Here is a 25212-nt window from a genome sequence, read left to right as displayed (position 1 = left end):
AGACCAAATCCTGACAAAGAAACCAGTCAACTGTGACACTAAATAAATGAATAATGGATTAAACAAAAAAAAACAAAAAAAAAAATTACTGGATATTAAAAAGTATATATTTAAAAAAATATAAAAATCTCAGTTAATGCATTGCATTCACTTTACAGCCTTGTAGTGTGAAGATGGCCACTATGGAAGCAGCTATGAATAAATGATGCTATGCTTCATCAAATCTATTTATAAATACAACTCTCAGAGGCAATTCACAGCAAGGGGTGGGATGCAAGGATTGTGCTGATAACTAGAGTTGTTTTGATTTGGCTCAGCCCTGATACAGCAAACCTATGATCAGAGGCATTCTAACCATGACCGCCCAGCCTGTATATGAGGTGTTTAAGACTACATTATCTAATTTCTCCTTTTCCTCTCTTCTCCAGACAATGTACCGTTTTAAGATATGGGAGTGTGATTCTAAAGGAAATTTGGCTGCTACTTTTAGCAAATTGATCAGCCATGTAGAAGCTCCCTCACTGGAACATTAATGTTATCATCGTTATATTTTATAGTATACTAAACTATTGAATACTGTGAGATAAATGATATCAAAGCAGTTTATGATTTACTCTAGTCTGTGAGGGAAACAGAAGTCACCTTGACACACACAACTAATGATATCATTAAACATGCCATCGTTAATATATCGTGGTTAGGGTGAGGGTTAGGGTTAGGGTGAGGGTTTAATGTTTAGAAGAAATACATGGCCAGCACAAGCATTAATATTTATGACAGGAAAGAAACATAACTGGAAAAAAAAAACAAAAACAAATAAGGACATTATATCCACACACACACACAGTGTGTGTGTGTGTGTGTGTGTGACTGTAAGGTTAAGAGCTGTGCTTAGCAGTAACCCCACAATTCAAGATTCAGGCTCACTCCCTGGCCTCTTGGGGTGTCTTCTATTATAAGTCTTGGAGTCACCAATACATTGTGAGTGGAATTTGGCAAACAGAAATTATGTAGAGGCCCATCATATATGTGTGTATGAATAGTGTACCTAGGACTACACTGTCCAATGTTTCCCAATTTAATTCAGTAGAATATGTCTCATATGGAAGAACTCTGGCTGCTATTTTCTAGCAAGCTGCAGAAATAAGACTTTCTTGCTCAGCCTGCTAGAAATAGCATCCAAATTTCCCACCCTACCATCTTAAAAAGGAAGGATGAATTTGAACAAACAAAAAAATGGTGAAATGGCTTTTAAGCAAGGTCCTCCTTTAATGATAACCACTGTTCACTCCTGGGGGCCTCAGATGATTGGAATCTGCGATTGCCATGCTTTGTGATCACATTTTCTAGAGAATCACTTGCTTAGCCCCAGCTCGGTCCCCACTGAGTAGACCTATTATCAAAGACAGTTCAGCCAGAATCATTCCATCCAATGTGAGTGTCCTTCTGCTAAATGTAAGTAGAATGTAATTTTAAAGAGATTTAGTTACTATTTCTAGCAAATCAACTAACCATGTAATGGACATTAGTTGAACTGACTACATGTGAAAGAAATACAACTAGAAACTTGAAGCTTCTTTTTTTTCCTTCTTTTAGCGAACCGGTTCACCTGGAGTTCTCCAAACTCTGTAGGGGTGAATTTAAATATTTACTGTATTATTAACAACTATTTAGAAACTTATGAATGTGTGTGCATGTGTATCATCATCATCATCATCATCATTGAAAGCAGCAAGCTGGCAGAATCATTAGCATGCCGACATAAATGCTTAACAGCATTTCATCTGTCATTATGTTCTGAGTTCAAATTCCATGAAGGTCAACTTCACCTTTCATCCTTTAGGGATTGATAAAATAAGTACCAGTTGAACACTGGGGGTGATGTAATCGACTTTCCCCCTTCCCTAAAATTTCAGACCTTGTGCCTACAATAGAAAGGATCATCATCATCATTGTTTTTAGCTATAACAGCATAAATGGTTAAAATGCTTCTTAAAACCAAGTGTGGCCTGCTTAAGGAAGGGAAAAGGGGAAGATTGAACCCATGTATCTATAGCTTGCTGGAGGATCGCAACACAAAACGGGTTTAACACAAACATCCTAAATACCACAAGCCTAATCTGCACCTACTCCATGATCAGAGATCTCAAAAAATATCCTTCAAAGAGATAAATGCTAAACTTACCACTTCTAGCAACAAAAAAAAAAAACCCCTCGCACTTACTTTCTAAAACATACACAGAACACGGCCAGAGCCCTCACAATCACTTCAACTGCTGGCCCTCATTATCACTGAGGATCTCTTGTGACAATTACATGCACCATTAATATAGCTAAGACCAAATTTCAATGACTGGCCCTTCTCTTCCTAACCAGAAAATACTTCAGCCCTTAACAGCTATTAAACCTCAATTAACTCTGATGAAATCCACAATGAAGTACACCATCCCCTTCTGGGACAGTGTTGCTATTACACAAACAGATAGCACAGACTGCAACCAGAGATAGGGCACTCAACTGATGGATAAAGTCACGTTCACATGCCCCCAGTTCCCTGGCTTACAGATACACATGCCCCCCCCCCCCCCCCCGTCTAATCTCTCTTCTGCCTTTTCAACCCTTACTACAATGGCTTCTAATCCTTGAAACAGAACTGCTTTGTCCTGTGCCGCCTCCATCAAGCACACTTCACTCATTCATTACCCAAACCCTTACACTACTCCCACACTACATAATCCTTCCCTACAATCACAATCCTCTGGAATCCCATCATTGTACATGCCTTTCCAGCAATTCCTGACTTGCATTAATTCAAGCAGAATGCAAACCACATCAATCCAATCTCACCAGTCACAATGGGACTTGGAAGGCCCATGGCCACCACCTCTTCCTCCACGCACACACTGATATGAGGCACACTTGGCATATTGTTGTCTGTGGTGCAAGAGTTAAGTCCTGATCAAAGCAGATTTGTGATCAATGACATTCCCATCATCTCTGTGGCAGGGGTTTTACTACAGCCCAACTGTTGTGGCCACAGAGGTTTGCTTGCTCCAATAAATCTGACCTGAAACAGAACTTGAAACACCCTCCTTTCCTTCACAGCTGGATGGTTTTTATGTCCCTATAAAAGAGAGAGAGAGAGAGAGAGAAAAAATAAAAGAAAAAAAAAACCCCACCATTCCACCCATATATGGCAAATAAATGGGTGTAAAACATTTATAATGTATATAAATTTGTGTGAGTGTGTGTTTATAATTATATACATTTACGTAATATTGACAGAATAAGTACTCGAAACATGTCAAGCTATTAAAATTTGATGATTCATTCTGTTGCTGCTATATTACACACACACACACACACACACACACACACACACACACACACACACACACACACACACACACACACACACACGTGCATGCAATATACTCATTAAACACAGAGCTGTGATTTAGCCCCAGGTCAGTTCTGATCCTAAGATATTCTAGCACTGACAATCCAATCATTTTATCACAGGCAGTGCCCTTCAGTGTGTCCTTCCTTACTTTAAAACTAATGAGTTGAGAGATTTGGCTGCTATATCTAGGGAAGTGTTTGTATACACCCAATACATTGAAAGGAGCTGAGACTATTGCAGTAACAGGAGAGGGAGAGAAGGGAAGAGTGCTGGCTCCCCTACTGAATGACTATTTCTAGTGCAGGCAGCTGTCTCCTCTCGAAAGGAGGGAAAGAGCTTGGGTAGCTGACACGGTTGGGAGTTTTCTCAAAAATTAAATATTTAAACCAACGACAATACTTTTATTTTAAGCACATTTTGTCAAAAAAAGAAAAAAAATCTCTGTTGGGATTAAAATATGATTGGAGCACTGTTATCAGTGAACAGAAATATGGCTGATGATGCACGAGGCCCGATAGAATGTCACTTAAGAACTCCTTCACTTCTTTAGTGATTTCCATAAACTTAATTAACATAAAAGCATTTGTCCAAGCAAATATCTATAAGAAAATACAAGTTGGATGGTAGAGCATGAAAACATAATGAAATATTTATGCAAAATCAATTTCTTTTTTATTTAAAAAATTTGCATATTTTCTTTTTTTCTCCCCTCAGAGCATGAAAAAGGAAAGAGTGTTTATCAAATTTGGTGAAAGAATGATGCCAGGAACCCTTGCATTAAAAAGGCATCCAAAGGCCAGGTTGTGATTGTGTTAAACCAAGTAACAGAGGGAAACTGATTTTGTTGCTGTGACTTTTTGCCTCGGGTCATACCTGATCCAGCTATGCCATCTGTGACCATTCCATCTGTCTTTTTTCAGACATGGTGTATCTAAGACTACATTATCAAATGTGATATTTTGTTTAAGGTGTACGTTTTGAGGTATAGTTAGCAATTATATCTAACAAAATCAGTGACCATATAAAGGTCCCCATGTTAGGTGGTGCATAATATTTCATACCAAGGTGACCCAGTCTATTTCTTTTTTTCATAAATATTAGTTTACATACAAAATAAAACAAAACAAAAAAGGAAAATATCAATAGCAGCCATCATTACAAATACCATTTTGACATAAGCATTTCCTTTATCCGTCTACCTTGGATTGTATAAAGTAAAGTGTCAAAAAAAAGGTAGGGTATGATTTGAAGATAAGGTTTTTGCTATTTGTAGCAGGTTAAATGGCCACATGGAGGGCCCTGACATTGTCTTAAATAGATTGAAAGGTTGATGAATGGGGTTACACAATGGCGATCAGGCAGAGGACTTTCTTTTGGCCAAGTTCCACAATGAATATCTTTCTCAGAGTTACACAATTTTGGATGTCAATTCAATGTTACCACAAGGATTAGGGAACAATTCTTTTGTATATTTGAAGGCCACTCTAAATTTAATATAATTTTATTAAATTACACTTAAGAAATTTTTAATCAATTATGTAAAAAAATGAGTACATTTTATAGTGAAAACATAAATACTGAAATAAGAAATAAAAGAATCTAACTTTTTAAATTATTTTTGTGGTAATCTTTAAAATGCCAGAATAAATATAACAGTATATAATCAAGACGTATATACGTCATTTTTAATATAAGGTCCTCAAAAACCACAAGTTTCCCTGCCTCCTGTTATGATGTAAATTGTGTATTTGTACTATTTATTCCAGAATGTTCATTTGTCAACACAATTCAACAACATCATCATGGCATCAACAAATCTCTCCAGACAATTTTATTTATTTATATTTAGTTCTTATTGACACTTGCAGATATTTTTGGAAAGAAAAATTTTAATGGAAATGACAGACATTAATAAGAATCAATCTGTCTGAAATTGGTGATGATGATGATGATGATGAATGCCTAGAAGCATTTCTATTCCCTCCTTCTTCGACCCTGTCCTCTCTATACAAATTAATAATCCACAATGTAAGAAGAGATTGTAGTACACTCAACACAAACCAATCCACTTTCACCATTGGTCCCTATCTGCAGCACAGTCATCTGGCAAGATCCTTATTCATTTGAGGATACACAAAGCTCCAAAATAAGGCTCTGAAGCCTTACTTTTTAAGTATTAAAAAAAGTCGTTAATTCATAAGGACATATTTAAAGTGTATGATAACCCAGCTGGTTCATCATCATCATCGCTTAATGTCCACTTTCCATTCTGGCATGGGTTGGACAGATTGACCGAGGGCTGATGAGCCAGAAGGCTGCACCAGGCTCCAATCCGATCTGGTTGTTTAGTAATAAAACAGTTCACCAACAGAAGAAAAAAATTCAAAAAGCCATGTGAAAGGATTTGCAATATAAGCACCAGTTGGCATCATTGGAATTAAGAATATAACAATCTAGGACATTGGTTTATTCTATTGTCTCTTGTTAATAGTATTCAGGAACCATACTTCCAGTACCTCAATCTGCTATCACAATGGGGAATGGTGGGGCTTTCTATGGGATAATTAAACTTGCTAGAAAGAGTAGCTAAATCTTCCTTAAACCACATCCTACTGTCCTAACAACAAAAAAGACATTGGATAACATAACCCAGGAATGCACTTTGGAAAAACAGAAAGAAAAGGAAAGTAAAAAAAAAAAAAAAAAAGTGGGGTGCAAAACCTTTGGTGTTGGGTCTACTCAATCAGCGATGATTTAGGGCTCAACAACAACTTAAATGGAAAATGCTAATTCCCCCAAGGATAGGAATTCAGTTGAGGTTCATTCCATAATTGAAAAGATTGAAGACAAGAAATGGTAAACTCCCAGCAAATCCAAAATGTAGATTGTTATCAGTAATTCATTGTGACTGCAATTTCCCAGCAGTAACGAATAGTAAATCATCTGGAAAGGTGTCTGTTCCTCTACCAGGATGGTTTATCCTTGGCAAATTGATTTGAAAAGAAGAAATAAATCTTCAATGAATGACCCAATGACCCATAAACAGTTTTAGAAAACATCTGACTTTTTTTTTTTTTTTGTTACTTCCTGGGAGACATTAGCTTTACATTATTTTGTCAGCAGCAAGGTTCACAGAGTTAAACTTTCCAAGTTCTACACAGATCTCTAATAAAACACAGCCATCATATTCTTACTGGGAGGTAACAGCTGTACAAATTGTGCTACTGACAGGGTTCAGAGAGTAAAAACATCCAAGTTCTAAAGACATCTTTAATAAAAACTGCAGAAAGAAGAACCAATATATATATATATATATACTGTAGAACAGCAAAATATGTGAGGAAGAGTTGTGAATCAGGTATGGTGAATGGTTCCTGATACCTTTATAGATCAACTAAAGGTATGTCTTTCATTTTCCTCTTTTGTATTTTTGTTCTGTCAACCAATGTTTATGATGAAAAACGTTCCAGCTCTGATCACTTTAAACTTTGACCTCATATTCTTGCCCTAGCAACTTTTTGTCTGTAAGGTGGTAGGGAGATTTGGCTGCTATTTCAAGCAGACTGAGCAACCAATAAAGCCCCTCCCCTCCTACCTACCTCTTCTTCCTTCTTCAAGACTGAATAGGAAGGTTATGAACGAAAGGAAAAAGCAATGTGTGATCTCAAAAGACAATAAAGGTAATGAATGATATGAAAGACAAATGAAATCTAAGGAAACTAAAAGAACCAGAAATGGAACAGGTGATATGGCAAGATAAAAAGGAACAGGTGATAAAAAGAGATAAAAAGGCACAGGTGATATAGAAAAATATTTAAAAAATGAGAGCAGGTGATATTGAAAGATAAATGAGAAATGTATATCAAAATGAGAAACGTATATAGAAAAAGATAATGGATGATATCAAAAGATAAAACAAGAACAGATGATATATCAATATGGAAAGATAAAATATAAAGAATACAAGAGATTGAAAGATTGAAGAAAAAAATAACAAAGACGGATGTCAAAAATGAACAGCGACACAGGGACAGATAAGAGAATGGTTGATATCGTAATGAGAATAAAAGGAAACATAAAAGAAATATAGATAACAAAATAGTTATCTCCTGGTCTGGTCATTAGACAAATAAAGAGACAGAGATTTTGTCTCAGTTGTATTGAAAACAGAAATGTAGACATACAAGATGTTTATAATTTATAGATAATTAACTTTAGCTTCAGGGATAAAATGTTTCACATTATCTATATCTACACAATGTTTCCACTGGTCTGATGTTTGATCATAATGTCTACATAAGTGTCACATGGACATGCATCAGTGATCCAGTGTTCCTCATAGGGTGGGAAATGTGGACAAGTGACAGATGATTGGCTATGTTTAATAAAAAAAAAATTTCAAAAAGTTGGATTTAAACTTTTTGAAACTTGATCAAGATCAAAATGAAGGTAGAAGAATTTTGTGGCAGCAAATTCTATTTGGCTTTGACCATTAAGAAAGAAGCGAGGAGGAATGACAGATTCGATTAATATGCAAGAACCAATCATGTTACTACCATTAGGTGCAGGTGTGGCTGTATGGTTAAGAAGCTTGCTCGCAAACCACGTGCTCTTGGGTTCAGTCCCATTGCATGGCACCTTGGATAAATAACTTCTACTATAGCCCTGAGCCAGCCAAAGCCTTGGGCACAGCTTTGGTAGATGGAAACTAAAAAGAAGCCTATCATGTGTGTCTTTGCTCCCCCACCCCAACCAGTGGTGGCTCATTTTTGCCCTTTTAACTTAGCAATTCAGCAAAGAGACCGATAGGATAAGAACCAGGCTTCAAAAATAAGTCCTGGGGTGAATTTGTTTAAGCAGAACTCCTTCAAGGCAGTGCTCCAGCATGGAAGTTTAAACAAGTGTGAACACAGTCGAATTAACAATGAGCACTACTCTCTCTCTCTCTCTCTCTCTCTCCCTCTCCCTCTCTCTCTCTTTCTCTCTCTCTCTCCCTCCCTCTCTCTCTCTCTTTCTTTCTCTCCCTCCCTCTCCCCCTCTCTCTCTCTCTTTCTCTCCCCCTCTCTCTCTTTCTCTCCCCCCTCTATCTCTCCCTCTCCCTCTCTCCCTACTAGTTTGAATAGAGTGAAGAAAGAGGGCAATGAAGACTAACACCTATCTGGCAGTTTAACAGAATTAACTGAGCAAGGAACAACAAAAGTCAAATCAAATGACAAGTTAAAAGCAAGAGAACAATAATATATAGATATGTATATGTATATATATATACACACACATATATATATATGGTAGTTTGAACGGAGTTAATTGATCTGAGCAAAGAGACTCTGAATAACAAGAAAATGTCTATGAAAATGAACAATTGCAATAAAAACATCAATATGAACAAAGGTTTAAGGAAATAGGTTTTTAGTGACAATTGAAAGAAAGCAGCAGTTAGAGTTTATAATAATTGTGATTTCTCACATGGGCACAAAGCCAGCGGATTTGCAGGTGGGGAGGGACTATTGATTGAGTTCAGACTAAAGTACATTATTAAAAGTGGTAGGATGAAAGCAACATCATCATGAAATGTAAAAAGGGGACACAGCTAAAGACATTTGTTAGTGGTGTTGTATGTACCAAAGTCAACTCTGATTGAGCAAATGAAGGCACAAAAGACATTCCAGCCATGACTATTCCATCATATTTTCCACAGTATCTCAGATGACATTATCCAATGTGACCTGGTCTTTTTTACTTTCTTGAAGACAGTAGAGTGACCAGAAGATTTGGCTGTTATTTCTACCAGGAAGAGCAACTATGTAGAGAATCATACATTGACTTGACTTTTCAACATTTCGTCTGAAGTTCTGCTGCCAAACCTCTAGCGTAAGTCTAAGTAAATAATAATAATAATAAAAATAATCCTTTCTACATCAGGCAAAAAGTCTCAAGTTTTAGGGATAGGGCTAGACTATTACATCAACCCCAGTGCACCACTGGTACTTCTTTCATCAATTCTGTAAGGATGAAAGGCAAAGAGGTCGACCTTGGCAAAATCTAAGCTCAGAACATAAAAGATGGATGAAACATCACAAAAGATTTTGTCCGACATTTTCAGGGTTCTACTAGTTCGCCACCTTTCTTTGGCATCAAACCAACAGTTTTGAAGGAAGGGGGCAAATCAACTGCATCAAGCCCAGAACTTGTATTGCTAGGCATTTTGTGCAAAGGTAGAGTTGACCTTGGCAGGATTTGAACTCAGAATGTAAAGTGATGGGGAAAATGCCCCTGGGAATATTTTCTCATGCTCCAACAATTCTACCAGCTCATTGCCTTCGTAATAATAATAATAATAATGATGATGATGATGACGATGATTATGAAGGTGATTTCTCATACGAGTACAATGCCAGAAATTGTGGCAGGAAGGAGTAGACAGAACTGTTAATTCAAGCACCTCCCCTGTACCAAATATGGTATTTATTCAAATCAAGCACAGATGTATGAAAGGTAATCTCAACAACAGGCATTTAAGTTCAGCATTACCATTTCTCTTAATCCATTAATCACTCAATTATAACAAACACAACAAAGCACACATTTTGGAGCAAGACTAACCTCACTTCTTGACAGTTGTATCAATCCCCAATCCATACCAGAGTACAAACAATATCAAGGCCAGTAGTTAAGTGGAATTTATCCTTTGGACATTGGAAGGTTGAAAGGCAATGCCACAAAATCAATAGAAAGGACAGAAAACAGTGGGGTTGGGGAGAAAAGAAGGAGATATGAATTGAAAAATGAACATATAGATATTTTAGTAATGTCCCAATTGGTGAACTAACACCTTGAGCCAATCGAAGAAACCCCATACATCCAGGATTATCCTGATTATCACTAGTTAAAGAGTCTGCTCCCAGATGCCGGAGTTTAGAGGCTTATGCTGAGAATAGGCCCAGTCAGTAGACTCAATCAAACTACAAATTAATTATATTGTTAATCTGGGTCAAATTGAATTGAAGACAATTAGGACAGAGAAGTGGTCAGTTGAATGACTAGGTCATTATTGTTTAGCCCCAGGTCAGCTTTGATCAAGTAGGCCTATAATTAAATGCCTTCCATCCATGACCATCCCATTGTTTATCAGATAAGGTGTGTCTAGAACTACATTATCCAATCTGACCTTCACTTTTTCAGGTGGTAGAGTGTAATTTAAAGAACATTTAGTGGGTATTTTTATCAGGTCATGCAACCACTTGAAGGTTTCCTCATTGGTTCAGAGAATGGTTATTCTTCAGTCCCAGGGATAGCCCTAACAGAACAGGCTTATCAATTCAAAAGAAAGAAGTCCAGGTTTGTTTAAAGTTGAAGGGTTTAACAAAATAACAGAAAGCCCAAGAGGTCAGGAACATTCAACTGCAAGAAATACCAATGTATGCTTCAGAAACTAGAGTTAACTGTTTGCATTGTTGTAATGTGAAAATTCCTAAAAATATTTTTAATACACCTTCTTTAAAATAGATTGCATGAAAGAGTCAGTGTTTCATCAGGTCCTCATTAGAACATGCTGATAAAGTTTAATCAACCATGAGACAACCACAGCCAGTTTCAAAATGAGCTCAGAATAATTTCAAGTTCACATTTACTCAAACATTCAGTGTACACAAACGTTTGTCAGATGAAACAATTTGCAAATTATTTTTTGGTGCAAACTGATGGAGAGAGAGAGAGAGGGGGAGAGAGAGAGGGGGGAGGGGGGGGGGGAGAGAGAGAGAGGGGGGGGGAGAGAGAGAGAGGGGGAGGGAGAGAGTCTGAAGTGTGATCTAACAGTCTCTGGATATTTGAGATGGAGAGAAATGTGGAAGGGCCAAAAGTTTGTGTGTATGCATGCATGGAACATGCTGCAGTAACAAATTGTGCCCCTCCTTTGTCTTAGGCCAGTGTTTTTCATATTTGGGGTGGGTGGGTGGGGGTTAGACCTGTGGAGATTGAAAAGGGACCAGAGTAATTTTATAGAATTTAGACGGTTCCACAATTTTTTAACTTGTTAAACATCATGAAGAAAGAAAAATCTTTTCTCATTAAAAGACAGAAATGGTAGGGATAGTGAGGTAAGGGGTGTGTTGGGGAGTTTGAGAACCATTGACCTTCATGATCAATCCTGATCAATCGTAAGTTAAAACAGATTTTTTAGGAGCAGAGAAAAATACCTGGAGAAGATGAAAGACAAAGTTGACCACAGCAGGATGTGAACTCAGAATATTTACAGAAATAGCATCTTTGTCAATATACTTTCTAAATAATAACTGTTTCTAAGTTAGGCAGAGGCCAGCAATTTAGAAAGGAGTTCTAGTCCAATAAAGTAATCCCACAACTATTGCAGGTGTTATGTGCCACCCCCACCGGGATAGGTGAAAGTCCACAAAGTAGAAACAGTGCTGTATATTTGTTTTTATTATTTTTTATAATTTGTATATATCTATTTTATCATAAATGCAAAACACCACTCTAGAGGAATTGACATCAGCCTAAATAATAAACCGTGATAGGTGAACCACAATATGGCAAGGGATGACTGTAGCTCACGCCAAGTACTCAACCTGTACTTGTGTCTGTCAACCTTTTGAGGTTGAAAGACACAAATCTGTGTAGGATTTGAACTGAAAACAAAGACATGGAAATAAATACTGCAAGCAATATTTAACTTGTTCCAATCAACCTACTAACTCCACCAAATAATAATTTCTTTTCTACTCTCGGCACAAAGCCTGAAATTTGGGGTGAGGGGGATGGTTGATTTATCAACCCCCCCCCCCCCCCCGTACTCAACTGGTACTTGTATTATCAAGCCCGAAAGGATGAAAGGTAAAGTCAACCTCGGCAAATTTAAACTCAGAATGTACAGACATTTTGCCTGGCATGCTCACGATTCTGCCAGCTCGCTGCCTTAATAATAATAATAATAATAATAATAATAATAATAATTATAATAATACTAATAATAATAATAATTTCCTATATAAACACAAAGGCAGGAATTTGGAAAAAGGGAAGTGAATCAATCCCAGTACTTAAGCGGGACTTATTTATCGACGCCCCCCCCCCCCCCCTCAGCCCCAGGAAGATGAAAGACAAAGTCAATGTCAGCGGAAACTGAACTCAGAAAATAAAGAGCTCAGACAAACAACAAAAAACATTATGTTTGAACCTAAAACAATTCGACTAATCCAATCAGCATTTGTCATCAAATAATAAAATTTTGGCTGAGACCATATCTGGCCCCGTTACACAAGACATACTAAGGTAACCCTATTTAACCCTTTAAGCATTCAGACTACTCTGCCAAATGTATTGTGTTTATTTAAGGGCAAATATTTTAGCTGGATATGGCCAGAACACCTCTGATCATAGATAAGTCTCTCCTTTTAATATCTATCACCTTCAGGCATCTTAGCATCAGATATCCAATGGAATGGTCACAGCTGGAAAGGATTGACAACAGATGTGGCACATTTCAGCTGGATATGGCCAGTTTAAATGCTAAAGGGTTGAATTAAAATCTCAAGTCATAATTTAATGAAATATGTTCCACAGACAATCTTATTAAATGACAAAGTTATTTGATTTAAACCTCAATAAAAACTTGATTACTTTCAAAATTAAATGAAATGTATAAATATTGTGATCCATAGTTATAAAAGGTTCAAAACACTGAAAGAGAAACTAATTAAAACTGCTGTGTGTGTGTGTGTGTGTGTGTGTGTGTGTGTGACCTGCTACAAAGTGGACCCACCTCAATCCGAGCAATAAAACACAAAACTGTCAACTTCTCTCTCAGCTGATGACTATTTCAATGACCTATTAACTCCACCATCTGCACTTACTGAACCGATAAACCTATCTATCTCACCACCACCACCACCACCATCATCATCATCGTCATCATACTGCTTCACTACTTCAATGGAATTAAGTACATCATGCCATAAATTTTGTCAATTTCAAAGTTAAAGGTTTTCTTGAGATCTCGCTCTGATCCAGCAGATTTATCTATGATCTGAGATGTTCCAGTCATGACCACCCCCATCAGTATTTTTAAGACAACATACTCTAAGACTACACTATCAAACAAAGCATATGACTGCATGATCAGATATCAACAAGACTTACCACAGTTTACCTAGGACTACATTATCAGATGTAGTGTTTCTTGAACTGTTATTATTAAACTTAGTATCTGGAACCATTAAAATTAGACCTGGGAGGCCTTTTGTTTTGGCTCAAGGCTAACATGGTATTATTGCAGGACAACATTATCCAATGTGTCCTTCCTTGCTTCAAGATGGCAAGGTTGATTAGAGGAAGATTCAGCTGCTATTTCTTGTTGCAGTTGAACAATTACTGCAAGAGGGAGGTTGTTCTTCATCTCAATCACAACCAACTGAACATTTCTGGATGTTCTATTTCCCATTTTCAATCAGACATCTTAATTAACCAGTGTACCATTCTCATAGCCCCCCCCCCGAGCATTCACCTCAATGCCAGACAACCCCCACCCCACCCCAGCAATGACGATGCTTCCATAACCACACAAGACTCCTGCTTACTTAGTGTTTTCTTTCTTCTTCATCAGATTTCCTTCTTCCCCCACTTCAGGTCAAGTACCACCTTCCAGCTACTTCATCACATAAAGTGGCTGAACATTATCAAGCAATTTAAGTTCAAAGAAATGGTGCTCATGGTAGACAAGTCAGGCTTGAATGGAGGAAATGTTTGTTTTCATAAATTAGATTTGAAAATTGAAATTTAGATGCAGGTGGCATTGCTTTGATTAAGCTAAAATGAGCCACATCTGTTGTCAATCCTGTCCAGCTGTGTGACCATTCCATTGGATTTCTGATGCTAACATGCCTGAAGATAATAGAAAATTAAAAGGAGAAATATTACAGCAGACCTATCTTAAATTGAGTCAAAATCAAATCCTCCTTCCATTCCTAAGTAACTTTTAAGAGTTTGATGCTTGACTTCAAGTTTGTGGCCTTAAATTAAAGACAAATATAGCTTATACACAATTACCGGACAAGTCCATCAAGAGGCCATCCCCTATGAATAATGAAGCAGTATTGCCATCAACAATGACAAATGTAAAGGAAAAAAAAAGACATTCTGTGCATCGGTCAGAGACTGTCTTTTGCTGCCAGTAGAGATAATATCTTCCTCAACTTTTCCCAATTACTTCTTGTTCTGGTTACTCTCATCTTCTCACAATATTCGCCATCACTGCTGAAGAGGTCACTAAAGTAATTAGAAGCTCTATCAACTAATTTGTACAAAATGTCCTGAACATTTCAAAGAATGTCATGGCTGCTCTTACTGCTAAATATTTTTGTGTATCTGCAGCATACAGAGGTTCAATTCCATCATCGAAGCTTGCACTGGAACCCATACTGACTCCTTTTCTGCATATCAGGGTCAATTCCCACATAAAAACAGAATCTTGTCTTCTTTCCTGCTGACTTTTTCTTTTCGATGAGTTACTTTAAAGCCCCTTGATCCCAAGTTTTATTTAAGGTTTGGAATTTCCTTCCTAATTCTTTGAAAGGTATCCTCAACATAATCCATCTTCAATTCTTTTTTCATGACCAAGACAACTACAACAAACAAGAGGGGAGTGAGAATGTAGCCTTGATGGAAACCTACCTATCAGTTAAGCTCTCCACTGACCCTGAACAGGACTGCCATGGCTCTCCCCAATCAGATTTACATCTGGTTTTCTTAGCACCACCAGACTATAGAGAGTAAATGTAAACTATAGGTGTGAGGAAATTTCCAATTTCACAAATACTAATTTGATTAGCCTAGAATTGTTGATTTTCAGGATAAATTTATAGCAGTTCTTCACGCATGAATTCACAACATAAACAGAGTTAAAAACTGACAGTTTTTAATACTTTACAATCATAACAGAGGGAAAATATTTTTATCAGGGTGTTGATGATGATGATGATGATGACGAAAACAAATGTGATGCAGAAATCAGTATTTTTACTGGAAAAAATGCTCCTACAAAATCAAATTTAAAGACTCTTGTATAATTTTTATTTTAAAGTGTCAGAAATTGCAAGAGAGAGAGAGAGAGAGAAAGAGAGAGAGAGAGTAATGAAACTTTATATGATATCGTTGAAGATATTTTGTGCAAGTTATTCTCAATTCAAAATTTGCACAATGAATAACATGGATTGTGTACAACAAATGAAATGATTATGCAACAAGAGATGGATTAAAAGATTATTATGATGCAGCTACAGAGATTGGCCAAACTGAGGAAAGAAGCCTTTGTAGTGTGAACCCTTAAAATAGATGCTATTCTCCAGAGACACACTAGAAAAGGAGTCAGGTAATACCTCACGGAAGGACTCATTCCATGATGAAGCATTTCTTTGAACTAAACATCTTTCTTGAAAATTTGGATAAAGGAAATGGCTGACCAATTCAGTGGACACAAGTGACACCGTTTGATTACATTCTCACTCTTTAACTGGCACCAACATGCTGGAATGTGAGGATTTAACACCTGGGAGATTCTTGTTGGGGTGAAATAGCTTTGACATATCACCTGAACAAAAATCGGGGATTGATTAATTATGGTTTTGTATATTCAATGGAAAAGACAGACATTTTATAGTGTCTGGTGCAAGAAGCTATGCATAAAATGGAAGACAAACACACACACACACACACAATGACATGTGGGTGTAGTCAGTAGTTTGTCTTTTCTGAATGTATAAAAGACAGTTATGAAGAATCAGCAAAATACATTAATATTCTATGTCAACACTGGGACTAAAAGACAGCAGAACATTGTGACATGCATGCTTTTGTGCCAAGGTCATGGAATGGTTCTAAAAGGGAAAGAAACCTTAACAGATCATAGATGCAGATTGCCAAGAAACTAGGAGTTGAAGAGAAGACTTTGCAGAAAATATTAATAACACAATACGTACATAGTAAAATAATCCTTTCCAAGGCTGAAAGTTGAGAGTGTGGTGATGGGTCGATATATGGATGGTTAGATGCAATTCTCTTTTCCATAAAGAGAGCAGAATTCTAACACTTTGAGCAAGATCTTGCTTTTGGAAGAAAAAAAAAATGTCCAGGAATGAGATTGCTGACTCCATAGACATTGAGTCTTTATGTAATCTCCTGCTTGGACATTTTGAGTAAAGCACTGCTCAGCCCTGGTTCTGTATACCAAACATGATAAGGGATTCAACATATCAAAGTATTGCTGCATGTTTATATATATATATGCAGATTAAATACACACACATACAATAATTATATGCATAAATATCGTGTAGTTATGCTGGAAACACTTTAGGTGCAGAGCAATTATTAAGAGGATGTCATAAAAATAAAAAGAACCAGATTTAGACTGAAAACATACACAACAATATATAAATACAGCTAATACAACAAAAAAAAAACATGAAACTAAAATGAAGCAATGGTTTGAAATAAAAATATTTATATATACAGTTATATATCTTGTGCGAGTGGCACATAAAAGACACCATTTCGAGTGTGGCCGTTTTCGTGCGGGTGACACGTAAAAGCACCCACTACACTCTCTGAGTGGTTGGCGTTAGGAAGGGCATCCAGCTGTAGAAACTCTGCCAAATTAGATTGGAGCCTGGTGTAGCCATCCGGTTGCACCAGTCCTCAGTCAAATCGTCCAACCCATGCTAGCATGGAAGGCGGACGTTAAACGATGATGATGATGATGATGATTTATATAGATATATATATATAGAGAGAGAGACAGATAGATAACTACACACACACACACACACACACACACACACACACACAGAATATAGTTTATCCCCAGACACTTTGTGTTTCTAGCAGTCCCATTTTCATACAGGTCTCTGATCATTTGATGCCTTCATTAATGGAACTGCAAAGAGAAATGCAAATGTGTTTTGCTGTTTATAAGACTGAAACCAATGATGTACAGAAATGGCTAAAGTATCAAGAACACAAGGACATACAATTTGCAAAGCAAACATTTTTATTTGACAAATCAAATTCTTGAGACTAAGCTTAAAAATAAAATTTGAAATTAAGTTACCTCATTTCTGTAAGTTAATTTTAAATAATTTTAAATTTTGACAAGTTGAGCACCTTTGCTATATTTTTTGCATAGCAAGTTGCATGTATTTAATGTTCTTGATATTTTGGCCTTTTTTCTACATACCACTGTCATTTGGCGTTTAGAAACAGCATAAACAAAACAAACAAAAAAAAGGAAATCTTAGTATTATTTGAATCTTAGACTTGTATGAAAATTTAACCATTAGAAATACAATAGTGTCCAGAGATGGAATGTATCGTGTGCGTGTGTGAGGATGATGAAGTCAGGAGAATCACTTCCCAACCACAAGGCTTCAGGTTCAGTCCCATTCTGCAACACCTCATGCAAGTGTCTTCTAGCATAGCTATGTGAGTGAATTTGGTGAATGGAAACTAAAAGAAGCCCACTCTGACGTATTTACATTTGTTTCATTGAAAATCACTCAGGCACAAGTAAGGATGTCATTACACATGTCTCCTGATTTTGTGCCTTGAAATATGTGAGGAATAAGAGGTCCTTTACTTGAAAAACAGATAACGGTTAGTGACAAGAAAGGCATCTAGCTGTAAAATAATGCTTCAACAATTTATTCATCTAACTCATGCTAGCATGAAAAACAGAAGTAAAAACAAAAATGAATGATATATTTCAATAAGTGGCTTGATTTTAATACCAAGTCTCTTCTTATTAACTGTATGTGTATGTGTGTGTATAGATATATACATATACACACTCATGCATGCATCATAGTATGTATGTGTGTCTGTGTTAGCATGGGATTGGCAGAATCAGCATGAACAAAAATACCTTGTGGTATTTGCTTATGCCCAAGTTGACTTTGCCATTTCCATTATGAGGTCAATAAAATAGGTATCAGCCAGGTGGTCATAATAAACGACTAGACTTCTGGAAGGCATTGCTCCAGCATGGCTGCAGTCCAATGACTAAAAGCAATAAAAGAATATATTTCCGTACAGTAAACTCTGGCTAGACTCTGATGTGCTGCCAACATTCTATAGATTATATTTTAAAGACAGATTACTCACAGATGCCATCAGCATGAAAACCTGACAGTTAAGTTAGTGTTAATATGTATAATGCAGTAACAGCAGCAATTTAATTAGAAATAATTATGTGGTGAGGAGAAAACATCATTAGTTCAATGGCAAATATCATTCTAATTATTTGGGCCGGTTTCATCCAGAAACAAGTCAAAATATGCTTCAGTCTTATTGAACTTCCACAAGAAATGAGACTTTACCGTTTTGCTGAAAGTAGCGAGGAGACCAGTTGCACTCTGTGAATAGACAATGTTGTCGTCTTTAAGGTATAACAAATTTGTGCATTTGAAAAGAAAATTGAAGTTGGTATTACACTGCTGGTTTCATAAACAAGTGCTAGCTATCGTTTGTGAACAAAGTGCATAGTGTTTAGAAATGAGAGGGTATCCAATTGTGAAAAAAAGTGTCAATAATATGCAAACATCTAAATTATGTATGCTAACATGTTAATATTGATGGAGAACAATTGAAAAAAATTAGTGAATCCCCAGCAGAATACATTCCATAGAGGGACTCAGTGTGTTTAATTGATCTATAAAATTTCCATTGTTTAACAATTTCAGGTGCAGATTTCTAATGACAGAACTGTGGGCTTCTAATATATGTTTCTTTTGAATAATCAAGTATTCGGAAGGTTTTGGTAAAATAATTTGTCTTTCCAATGTGAATAGTTTCTTACATAAGATTATGATTTAATGGTTTGAATTTAAATACAAACACTTTAAAACAAGTTGTTTTGTATCATGTGCATGAAATGAAATGTTTTAGCCAGAGAATATACTGAAGGGAGATGACAATGTTGGTAGGACGTTTAATGCAAACGAATACTATGCAATGGATAAAATGATCCTAGAGGTAGGTGTTCTAACGAACACTGTAAGAATAGTCCATAGGAGAATGAGAAATCATTTTTAGATCAAAGCTATGTAAGTTGGATCAACACGTCTTTCGACGAAACCTAAGAATGTTGGATTTTGCTAAAGATCAAAATGTCTACGAATTAAAACCAAAATGAAACAACATACAATCACTAGATAATGTGAAAAGGAAAAGGTATTCTCCAACCTAAGGAAGGGGCCAAGTCTCACCATTCATAAATATTATTATAGGCAAACATTAGCATCTTCATATTATATAGTCACAACAAGAGCCCATAGGTTCATATTGTGCAGCAGTAGTAAAATGGTTAATGACAATTCTCTACAAGATGAAGGGGCTGCAATGCTTCCAGGATTGGCTTTGCAGACTTGTGTGCCAAATGTAAAAGCTACCATTTGTTTCTGAATAATATTGTTACCTATGAAAAATAGATACCAGAATGATTTGGGGTTGGCCAAGACCCTGGAAAGGAAGTGTATACTGAGGGATCCCTAGACAGATAGAGGGAGCTATTACAAATTATAAAATCCATGTCCATCTCTTGTGAGTCCCACTGTGAAAGGCGATCAAGATCAATGCATGCGAACTGAAATCAGTCAATTACTTTATTTCGCTCGTTAATATCATTAATCCTGGATATTGAAAACCTTCAAGTATCATGTGGTCAACAAATTTCTAACACTTGAGCAAAATACATTTTCAGATAGACATCGAATAAGACTTCTTGTCAATATGAAGCAAAACTACTTTCAGACTGTCTATTTAAAAAAACATGGGCAACAGGTTTCCACCACATCAAGAGGTCACACAAAGGTGAACATAAAACTTGGGGGAAAGGGGGAAATCATCCCTCAGCAAAGTAAATAGCTTTAATATAGTGAGATCTTGTTAAACTGTGGTGAGTTTCCTCTACCTTTCAATAGAGATGAACTAGTCTGCTTGTTTCAAAAAGAAGTGTTACTTTTATAGTCCAAAGTTAGGAAATGGACCTCATATTTCCATTAGAACAACAAGAAATCTGTCAAAAGTGAACCGAAATATGGTTGTAGTATGTGAAATCCCTTGACAGACTCCACCAGAATGACTCCTACAAATTAAAACCGAGAGAGAGTCAAGTAAAGATACTTTGCAGCATTTGTTGTCTATGGCTCTTTACATTCTGCATTCAAAATCATACCCAGGTCAACTTTTCACTCTTTTGAGATCAATAAAGAACGAGTCAAGTAGTGATGTATAATATCTCACACATGAAACCTCTGATACTAGAAGACTAAGAGAGATAATTATGGTTTTGTTGCCACTACGTACTATGAATGTCCCCTGCAAACTATTCACATCAAAGTGAAACCAAAGAAGTCAGTGGCAGTATATTCTAGACTTCCTCCAAAACTGAGCACTGTGTCTTTGCTAATTTTATTATCAACTGAGCACAGTTTGTCAGAAACCATATTAATAAACATGGTGACTCTGTATGAAGCTATGTACAACTTTCATATTTCTGCCATACAACATCTCTGAGTTATGGTGAACCATAGAGTGATGTGTTTGATTTCTCTTTGAGCAGTTCAATATCTGACTGGGACTATTTTCATGATTATATTTCAAGTATTTTTGCTGTATACAGTTAGATGTGCAAAACCGTTGCTGAAATGTTTTTATTGTTCCACATGCAGTATCTTCAGTCCAGCTATTTCTAGCAAAGTTGTGTGGTTACTATTGTAATTAGTAGTATTACTGGTTATGATGTACAGAGCAAATTTAAGGAGAAATCAATCATAAGAAATATTAGATGAAATTTATTTGTTCCCTGCATACGTTTCACCATTGTGGTTATTTGCATCCTCTGCAGAGGGTGTTCCAAATGCAACTGGATTCTGAATCACAACAGGAGAACACTATTTCATTGCATTGATCTGTATAACATAATGAAGTCTCGTGAATTGCTGTTGTACTTCAGAATCTAAGTGTTTTTTGGAACACCCACTGCAGTGATAACCACAATGGTGAAACGTAAGTAGGGAACAAAAATGATGTGAACTGCATCGGATGTGTTACCATAATTTCTCCTAGAATTATATTTAAAGAAATGTTCAATATACAGAACCTGAAGATCAATTCACACAGAACAATTAAGCATCAATTTAAACATTTACAACAAGAGAAATTCAAACAACAATTCTAAATCTATTTTTAACTAAGAAACTGTTGAACATATCAGTGACAGACCTTTCAGGTAACTCAAACTGAGGAAAGTCTTTTGCAGACACGGTCAATGCCAGAAGAGTCTTCCTTTTATATATACATATAATTTTACAGTTCACTCAATTTACTAATTACACTTTATGGGGGTGGAGGACATAATAAATATTAAATGAAGGACAGTTCAGTTGTATTTCCCTAAATAGACTCGGTTTGTTATGGCTGTTGGGAGTCATCCTACACAAAACAGTAAGGAATGCAGTCGTCCATCTTATCTTTTCTGATCAACCACTTTTAATATTCCTGTTTTAAAGACAAAACTGATCTTTCTTTTTTTTTTCTATTTGCATCTACTAACGTTTCCTAAATTAAAGGGCCGCCAATGTACTTAAGGGATACAATTGTAACAATGACGAGTTCATAGAACAATTACTTTTAAACAAAACAACGTCTTTCATTTTACGTAGAAAAGTTTTCTAAATGCGGCAACAAGTGTATTGTTGAAAACCGTGTCAAAAAAAAAAAAAAGGTTTGTATAAATGAAACGGGTATTTCTTTCTCTCTCTCTCTCTGTCTCTCTTTTAATACCTTACATTTTCTCGTTTGTAGGGAGGAGAGAGGAGAAGGGGATAGATAGAGAGAGAGAGAGAGAGAGAGAGGCTGACAAACGGATGTTATGCATTTTCCACAAATACATAAATTATTACTTATGATCAGTAAATATATATATATTTAGTCCATGGAGCGAGGCTAATAATTTTCTATTTTCTTCGTTGAGTGAAGAGTACGATTACTTTTCTCGGTCGGGTGTTGTTAATTCCAAACTAGTGCTGCTACCGAGAACACCTTATCCACCCTTATTAACAACAAATCTGGGTGGTAGCGGGAAGGACAAAGCTTATTCAAGTCGCTTTGAACCCACAAAACGGAGGAGCGTTTTAGGAAAATCACTGACACAACCCAAACAAGTTGAGGCTACGAAAACGAGCAATTGTAATGAATGAAGAGGTTTTATCAAAAATATTTAAAATTCCAGCCTTTAACAATTGTTGAAAGATTAGCTAAGGGTGAGGTTGGGTGGACGCATTTCACAATAAATGGACTCGACTCTAAAATGATGGAGTACTTGGAGGTGAATGGCCGAGCTTACCAATCCTGCCACTGACCACTACTCGTTTAGTATATTACAATTATTATAGCAAAGGTCAAAACGATTAGTGGGGATATATTGTTGGCAGAAAACAACTTCATCGCTCCTCCACGCGAATCTATGCATACATGCAGATACGATAAAACGCTTTCGCCATACAATATACGGGGGTGCGGGTGGGTGGGGTTTCAAGTTCACAAATCGTCACCACTCAGTGTTCCTCGTTTCCAATTTCTGGACGATTATGCCCCCACCCCGTTCCAATTGTCCGAAGATCGGAAACCAAAGTGTTTTTCAGTAATGAATGAGTGCATTCTATTCTCCTTGTTCACATTCAAGTGTCTACACACACATATATAATTTATATTACATATATATATATATATATATATATATATATATATATATATATATATATATATACACACACACACACATCTGTACATAGACACACATATCACATGCTGTAAAATTGTCATTAATACGTTTATGCTATATGAAGACATAATCTTCATTTATACGTTTTCACCCATTGCCTAATTGTCGAATGTACATACTTAGACACTACACACACACACGTGTGTGTAGTGTATATAAAAAAAACCCTATGAATAGTTGTTTTTTTCACAGACCGCTAATCAATGAAACTATATATATATATATATATATATATATATACATACACTCTCTCTCTCAATCAGTCGAGGTGTGCAGCAATATTTAAAAATAATGCAAAATGCCTTCTTAATGAATTGATTTCACAAGAGAAAGAAGAAACAAGAGAGGGGGGGAATGAGAAAGTAGAAAGAAAGCATAAAGAACAACGATATGTCACAGTGGTATGTTCTGAGGGTATATGTGTGTGTGTGTGTGTGTGTGTGTGCGTGTGCGTGCGTGCGTGCGTAGATGATAATCCTGAAAAAAATACCCCACTAGTTCCTTTTTCTTTTCTTTTTTTTTCTTCTTACTTTCAATGGCCATACAGTGAAATTGCTACTTCGCCTCGCCTTGCTGTCTTTCTTTCTTTCTTTCTTTTTTTCCACATTTCCTCTTCACACACACATCTATATTCATTTCCCCCCACGTGTTATAACAATACAAAAAAATATATAACAATTAATCCTACCGTATCCATGGTTTTCTTCTTCCTCCTCTTTTCTCCTCCTCTTAAATCTCTCTATTTCCACCTGGATGGGTTTGTTTTTTTGTTTTTACTTGATCTCCTTTGTTTTGCGCTGTTTTTTCTCTATTTCTTTCTTTAATGTTTCGTTCCTCTGTCGAAATCTTTAAAAAGAGAACATCTTTGAAAAGAGAACACAAGAAAAGTCTTAGAAAATTTAGAGAAAAATAACAAATCAGAAACGTTACAAATGCGAAAAGTGTGCACCCGTTTCTCCCTCAAAAAACCCCCTAAATTCTCTCATCGAAGATATGGAAGGTTTTTTTTTTTTTTAGAATGTCTACGACTTTGCTATTTATTTTTCTCCTCATCTTTTTATAAATAAACACCACAATATACCCCCATCATTAGTAAACGATGTTAAAAAGTAAACCAAAAACCATTGCAATGTTTACATTGCCATAAAGGTAAGGAGGAGAGTTGCCACAGGGAGTCTGTAACATTCATGCATGTCTCAGCTACCCGAAAGAGGAGTATTCGAGTCCGGTGAAACCACCGCCAGCAGAAGTGTTTTATCAGAAGGACAGATCAAACAACAAAAATACAGAAAACAGTCCCTTTTGTAGCTAGAAAAAAAATGGTGTTTTTATTTTTTCATATTTATTTAATCTCTGACTAAAAGGAAAAATAAATAAATGAGGAAGGCTGTCAACAGAAAATGTTTAAACTCCTCTCTCTCTCCCTCTTCATAACACCAGGCAAGGTGCCCCTGTTAGTTTTTACCCTTTTTTCCCTTTCCTCCCACAAATGTCCGTCCTTCCACCACCAACTGCAGGCGGAATGTCCATCTCGCTTCTAATTCCCATCATTTATGACCAGAAATAATAATAATAATAATTAGACTGTTATTAATGAATATTCAATATTTTTTCAGGCTGTCTTTTTTTTATTACTTTTCTTATTTAACTGAGATTTTATTCTCTTTCGGCAATGGAGTAATCATGTTCATATTTTCCCACAAAAACACTGACTACAAAAAAGGCATGAGCATCCCAACGCTGTGTGTGTGTGTGTGTGTGTGTATCATTAATATACATGTATCAACGTAATAATCTATGAGAAAACGTAAAAAGCAAGAAACAAAAATAATTCAATTTGATTCCAGTCTATCGGATTATTTTCAAAATATCCCATATTCAATTAAGTGTTGCTTTTCAAAACAACACGAATTACGAAGTTACATATTTTAAAACACTTAAATAATAAACAATTCTTTGG

General features: G+C 36.3%; 1 protein-coding gene across 7 annotated transcripts in view; it reads right to left on the bottom strand.

Moving 5' to 3' along the window:
* The window catches only part of LOC106873259 (uncharacterized), a 38996-nt gene that overhangs the window by 5370 nt on the left and 8414 nt on the right, over positions 1-25212 (bottom strand). For 5 of the 7 annotated variants that reach the window (XM_014920546.3, XM_089338700.1, XM_089338697.1 and 2 more), the window contains one exon: positions 23941-24115. The gene's annotated coding sequence lies outside the window, so the exon portion shown is untranslated. The remainder of the gene's footprint in view (positions 1-23940; positions 24116-25212) is intronic. The other 2 variants (XM_014920548.3, XM_089338698.1) reach the window with 1 other exon arrangement.

The sequence above is a fragment of the Octopus bimaculoides genome, chromosome 20 (assembly GCF_046866305.1).
Source record: "Octopus bimaculoides isolate indiv1 chromosome 20, ASM4686630v1, whole genome shotgun sequence".
Classification (NCBI taxonomy): domain Eukaryota; kingdom Metazoa; phylum Mollusca; class Cephalopoda; order Octopoda; family Octopodidae; genus Octopus; species Octopus bimaculoides.
This window is presented reverse-complemented; position numbering and strand designations above follow the sequence as displayed.